At 43.8% G+C, this 6,451-nt stretch overlaps 1 pseudogene; it reads left to right on the top strand.

Moving 5' to 3' along the window:
- Positions 1-3,018: 3,018 nt before the first annotated feature.
- On the top strand, positions 3,019-5,539 carry LOC144773294 (heterogeneous nuclear ribonucleoprotein R pseudogene; annotated as a pseudogene).
- The last annotated feature ends 912 nt before the right edge of the window (positions 5,540-6,451 follow it).

Here is a 6,451-nt window from a genome sequence, read left to right on the forward strand (position 1 = left end):
GCCACCCCAGGCGAGGGTTTTGACACATTTCCATATTTGTGCTATGTTGTAAATGTGGGAATACATAAAAAACCATGGGTGTTGAGTGGGAACACCCACCGCAACACCCATGCCAAGCCTCCCCGGAGCAATGTGAGGCAATTCAGCGACTTGAAAAGCCATGCAGGTTGGCTTTCCTCTGCCTTGTAGATATGATTGAGAGGCCTGCGCCACCGGTGCATCATTAAAAGTGACGCTCTGGCTGTGCAGGTCTCTTGCAAATGAGGGCCGTAGTTTGAACAGCCCGGGGAGAATGTCAAATAAATAGGGAGCACCATCCATGCCTCTTTTCAGATGACATCGATCTTCCTCACACAGTAGCTTTGGGGTGCATGTGCATGGTGCAGTGGGTGACATGGCTTTTGGAAGTGGGTGTATGATGCATGGAACGCAACATTTAGGTTTCACTATTGTGCAAGGATGTACACGGGAAAAATAGGTGGTCATTTACTGAACTATGTTTTGCTAAAACTGCAACTTTGAGTCTGGTGCCGGAATCAGGGAAAAGTCAAAATTGGGGAAAGCAAAATACAAAGGGGTAGATTTTCAAACATTTTGCAAAAGTGATGCGAACCACCATAACATTTTTGGGGGGAATTTACTTTCAAGCGCAAAACTAGTTTTGTGCTGAAAAGTACCCTAAAAGTAACACAAAGGGTGTTGTGCTGCGTTGTGTGTATGTTTTGAAAATCTGGCCCAAAGTGTCTGGATATACGTCCATAGGAGAATGTCCAGTAAATCCATCCATTTAAAGTTGAGTCATATCCATGTCAAGCTCCACCCGTGCAGCCTTCCCTGGCTGTTAGCCAAGGGTGTGTTGCATTCTGGGACATGTAGTTTCACGTATGGACTGCAAAATCCAAGTATTCTCAGAAATCACTTCACAAGACCCAAAATGGTTGGCATTAGCCATGATGCAATATGAGGGGAGGTATTGTGCACATATAGCGCATCTTGTCACTCTAATGTGTCTCTCAGGCTCATAGACATGTATCAGGCCACTAACAGTTATTGGGGCATATCGTTTTACTACATTAGTGTACTGCTTCCTCTCTCATCTTCTGTGCTGCTAGGGCATGAATGGTGGTTTTGAAAACACTAGTCAAGTCCAGTCATCATGGGTTAGCTTAATTTGATTCTTGGACACTTTAATTCAGTTGTTCGGTTGGCTACAATGTTTGTGTAATAGACCATCTGTCCATGCTGGAAATAAAAACAAGCATTTGAAATGCAATAGGTCTCGCATTACTGAAAGTTTGAGCTATTGGCGTTGCTAATAATAATGCAACGCCAATAGCTCAAGCTTTCAGTAATGCGAGAGCAATTGTATTGCAAATCAATCGTAGCATCCACATTTTAGCTTTAAATATTTTAAGTTAAAGCAGAGATTGCTTGAAAAGTAAAGAAACAGAAAAAAGGAGTGGGAAGGCGTTTTTTTCTATTGGTTTACTTTTCCTATCTTACAGTGAAAACCTGTAAAAGAGGCAAAGGATTTATTTTTTTAAAGTAATGTGCAACCTTAGCTTTCACCATCAAGCATACTCATTCTTCTCCAACCTTCTATAAGCATATGTCTATTTACATACAATTGTGTGTTTTTTTTTCAAAAAACGAAAAAACATGAGATTTTGCAGCAGACAACTAAATCTGTTAACACAACTATAGCTGCCTGTAGTCAAACCTAACAATCACTAGTAAAGCCAATAGGTAGCTTCTTTATAATGAGTGTGCAAAGCTCTTGGCTTCCCCAATGCACCTTTGTAAAGCACAGTTTAAAAAAAAAAACATTTCACTGAGAAGCAAATGCAAATTAAGGAGCCCCAAAACAGTGTGTTACTTCAATATTTTCAATCTTCATACATGGTTCAGTAACTTTCAATGATCACTGACAAGAGACAAAGGCACCCTGCGACATAGAACTCGTTTACCAGGCAACTGAAAGTAGCTCCCCGTTTTCTTCTCTCATGACCCTGGTTAAATTCCTGACATTCTTAGCACACACCACTTTACGGCATCCTATCTCAACTCAGAAGTGTCAGGCCTTCGGAAAGATATACCACTCACTGCATTGGACTACAGTGATTTGAGTAAGTTAAAAAGGGATGTAGTGTGGTCACTGCTGATGCCAGTTATGAACTGCGCGACTCAGAACGAGTGAGCACAAGTGTAGGGCCAGCTTGGAGGAGCAAAGATAAAACACATGCACTACTAAGCTCCTAGACACCCGAAATACCGCAACCTTTGCACCGATTGTGCTGCCAATAAGCAATTAAAAAAACAGCATTATGTATCTACGTCTTAGCTGTGGTCAGGGAACTGATAAGCACCTGTAAATGAAAACCTATAATAAGACGTTGGTAAACTTTACACACTAGTGCTCGTTTGTACATAACAGAAATAGTTATCTAGTTCTGTTGTAGTGACTTAGTTAAACCTTTCCAGTTTTGAAATAAACACTACTTTTTAAATGAACCGCCGGCCTCGCTCTTAAAAGCAGTCGAATTCCCTCTAACAAGCTGGGTTTAACTAAACCAAGTCTTCCTACGTTCTTTAAATGTTAAAGTGACAACGGCAAAAAAGTCTCAAGGTCAAGAAAATGAACTGTTGCACACAGCTTTAGAAAGGCAAACAAATGCATGATTCAGAGTGATACAAAACACCAATGAAACGTGAGCAGGGGTCTCTATCTATCTCTTCCGCTTGCGGCGGGGGTGTGGGATAGAGAAGGACAATCAACGCAACCTGGGGACGGGGAACCGAAGGACAAGCCGAGCTCGAACGACAGGATTTGGACTAACTCCAATAAGACTGGAAGCAGGGAACGAACAAGTCCACCTCCCTCACCTCAACCCCCCCCTCCCCCCCCCCCCCCCCCCCCGGGCGTTTTCCTTCTTCCTTTCTTTTCTCTTTTTTTTTTTTTTGTTCACCCATGTATATGTTATGCTCCATGTAGATATATATTTTTTCTACAATAAAAACAGAAGAGGACGAACCCATGGATACCTCTTGCAGTGTAACTCTAGCAGAAAACACAGAACACTACAAGTCACTGATAGAGGCCGGCCTCTCTGAGAAGGTGGCCGAGAGGCTTGATGAAATATTTCAGACAGATTTGGTGACCTTTGAAGACCTTGATGAACGAGCTATAGATGCTCTTAGGGAGTTTAACGAAGACGGGGCTTTGGCTGTGCTGCAGCAATTTCAAGAAAGCGACTTATCGCATGTTCAGAATAAAAGTGCATTTTTATGTGGAGTTATGAAAACCTACAGGCAGCGAGAGAAGCAAGGAAACAAAGTTCAAGACTCCACTAAGGGACCAGATGAATCCAAGATCAAATCTTTGCTAGAACGAACGGGGTACACTTTGGATGTAACCACCGGACAGAGGAAATATGGTGGTCCTCCTCCAGATGATGTCTACTCTGGCTCCCAGCCCGGAATTGGGACAGAGGTGTTTGTGGGGAAGATTCCTAGAGACTTGTATGAAGATGAATTGGTTCCCCTGTTTGAGAAAGCTGGTCCTATTTGGGATCTCCGCCTTATGATGGATCCTCTTTCTGGTCAAAACCGAGGGTACGCTTTTATCACATTTTGTAACAAGGATGCAGCACAAGAGGCAGTTAAATTGTGTGATAACTATGAAATACGGCCTGGAAAGCATCTTGGTGTATGCATCTCTGTGGCGAACAACAGGCTATTTGTTGGGTCAATTCCAAAGAACAAGACCAAGGAGAATATACTGGAAGAGTTCAGTAAAGTCACAGAAGGTTTGGTGGATGTCATTCTGTATCATCAGCCAGATGACAAGAAAAAGAATAGAGGATTCTGCTTCCTGGAGTATGAGGACCATAAATCAGCAGCACAAGCAAGGCGGCGGCTGATGAGTGGAAAAGTAAAAGTATGGGGAAATATAGTGACTGTAGAATGGGCAGACCCTGTTGAGGTACCTGATCCTGATATAATGGCAAAGGTAAAAGTGTTATTTGTGAGGAATTTGGCTGCTACAGTGACGGAAGAAATATTGGAAAAAGCTTTTTCAGCGTTTGGAAAACTGGAAAGGGTGAAAAAGCTAAAGGACTATGCTTTCGTTCATTTTGAGGATCGAGATGCAGCAGTTAAGGCAATGTCTGAAATGAATAGGAAAAACTTAGAAGGTGAACACATTGAAATAGTCTTAGCTAAACCACCAGACAAGAAAAGAAAAGAACGCCAAGCTGCTCGTCAAGCCACTAGAAGCTCACCGTATGAAGATTATTACTACTACCCTCCACCCCGAATGCCACCCCCTGTAAGAGGGAGGGGACGTGGTGGGAGAGGTGGATATGCCTATCCCCCAGATTACTATGGCTACGAAGATTATTATGACGATTACTATGGCTATGATTATCATGACTACCGTGGTGGCTATGAAGATCCTTACTATGGTTATGATGATGGCTATCCAGTTAGAGGACGTGGAGGAAGGGGTGGAAGAGGTGCTCCTCCACCACCCAGGGGGCGGGGTGCCCCGCCACCAAGAGGTAGAGCTGGCTACTCGCAGAGGGGAGCCCCCATGGGACCACCTAGAGGAGCTAGGGGTGGGCGTGGGGGTCCTGTACAGCAGCAGAGAGGACGTGGTGCTCGTGGAGCTAGAGGCAACCGCGGGGGCAACGTAGGAGGCAAGAGAAAGGCTGATGGTTACAACCAACCGGATTCCAAACGCCGCCAGACCAACAACCAGAACTGGGGCTCCCAACCCATCGCTCAACAGCCACTCCAGCAAGGTGGTGATTATTCTGGTAACTATGGTTACAATAATGACAACCAGGAATTTTATCAAGATTCTTATGGGCAACAGTGGAAATAAAGAATAACAAAAAAGGAAAATTGGCAATATCGAATTGGCATAAATGCATTCTTTTAAGGCAAAATAAAGTATAAACACTTAAATAGCAATTTGGCAGTCATTAAATGATGACTGAACGTCTATACTGTATATACCTGAGTTTTTCTTCTTTTCGTTTAATGCATTTGTAAGTTACTAGACTTGCAGGATTCCCAATCCTTATGGGTCAGACAGTGCTTTTATTGTTTTAGGATTCATTTTAGCAGTTAAATGAGGCAGGGGAAACAATGTTCAATCATGGTTTTGCAAGAACCTCCTTGTTTGGGACAGTTACACTTTTTTAATTTCAATTAGACCACATAGGAGAATGCTGTACATAATATAAAAAGCTAGTGCTTTGTCTTAGCCGTTTTAAGAGATTAAAACCAACAAAAAACAATTTTTAAGTTTTCATGTATTGAAAATAACATTTGACTGTATGTTTTGCATTCTTAGAAGTAGGTTAACTGTGTTTTTTAAAATGTTATAACTTCACACCTTTTTGGAAATCTGCCCTACAAAATTTGTTTGGCTTAACCGTAAAAGCCGTGGCAATTTGTTCCATGATGTGATTGTATTTACAACTACTTGTTCATGTAAGATTTCAATAAAACACAAAAATCTATAAAAAAAAAAAAAAAAAAAAAAAATTACGGAAATAAAAAAAAAGAAACGTGAGCAGGGCTTTGCATGGTGCAGTATTAGGTCTCGGCCTAGCGTACACTGTGCAGCAGTGTCGTGCAGCCAGGATTGTATGTTTCTTAGTACGTGGGCTTGAACCCGCCCCTCTTCTCCATCGGCTAGCTTCCTAAACGGAGGCCAACCATTGGAGGAGTGGGGCGTCACTCCGTTCAAGCCCCGTCTTTTTCGGATTCGGGGGCGTGTTTTTTGCAGTTTTTAACTCCGTGACGTCATCCATCACTCAACAGCAAAAACCACGCCCCCGAATTCGATAATGGCAGCGCTTTTCTGACGCCATTTCTGCCCGTCCGCTGCCGGAAGAAGTCGAGAAGCTTCCGAGTCCTCCGGTGAGTGCTCGCCTTTCTTGCCTATCTTCCCTGATTGTGCCCGTGTTCTTGCCTCTGTCCCCTCATTGTGCGTCTGTCCCCTCTGTTGCGCGTCTGCCCCCTCGTTTTGCTTGCTTTGCGGCCCCCCTCGCTGTGCTTGCTCCCCTGCTCCCTCGCTGTGCTTTCTCCCCTGCCCCCTAGCTGTGCTTGCTCCCCTGCCCCCTCGTTGTGCTTCCTCCCCTGCCTCCTCGTTCGTTGTGCTTGCTGCTTGCTGAACGTGCCAACGTGAAACTGTGGGCGTATCTGGGGACCAGCGGGGCAGACTCAGCACTTGCAACCCAAGAGCCAACAAAAAGACAAGCAGTTGGTAGCAAGCTGAAGCAGGGTATCAGCGACAGGGCATCGCCACAACCCCCTCTCTCGTGGACATAAACAAGATATGATAACAGCGACTGCCGAATATAAATATTGAGCAATGTTAAAACAGAAAGAGCATTTGATGAATGCCATTGATATGTACTGTCTGCGTGCACTAGTTAAG

Source organism: Lissotriton helveticus, chromosome 8 (genome assembly GCF_964261635.1).
Source record: "Lissotriton helveticus chromosome 8, aLisHel1.1, whole genome shotgun sequence".
In the NCBI taxonomy this organism is placed as follows: Eukaryota; Metazoa; Chordata; class Amphibia; order Caudata; family Salamandridae; genus Lissotriton; species Lissotriton helveticus.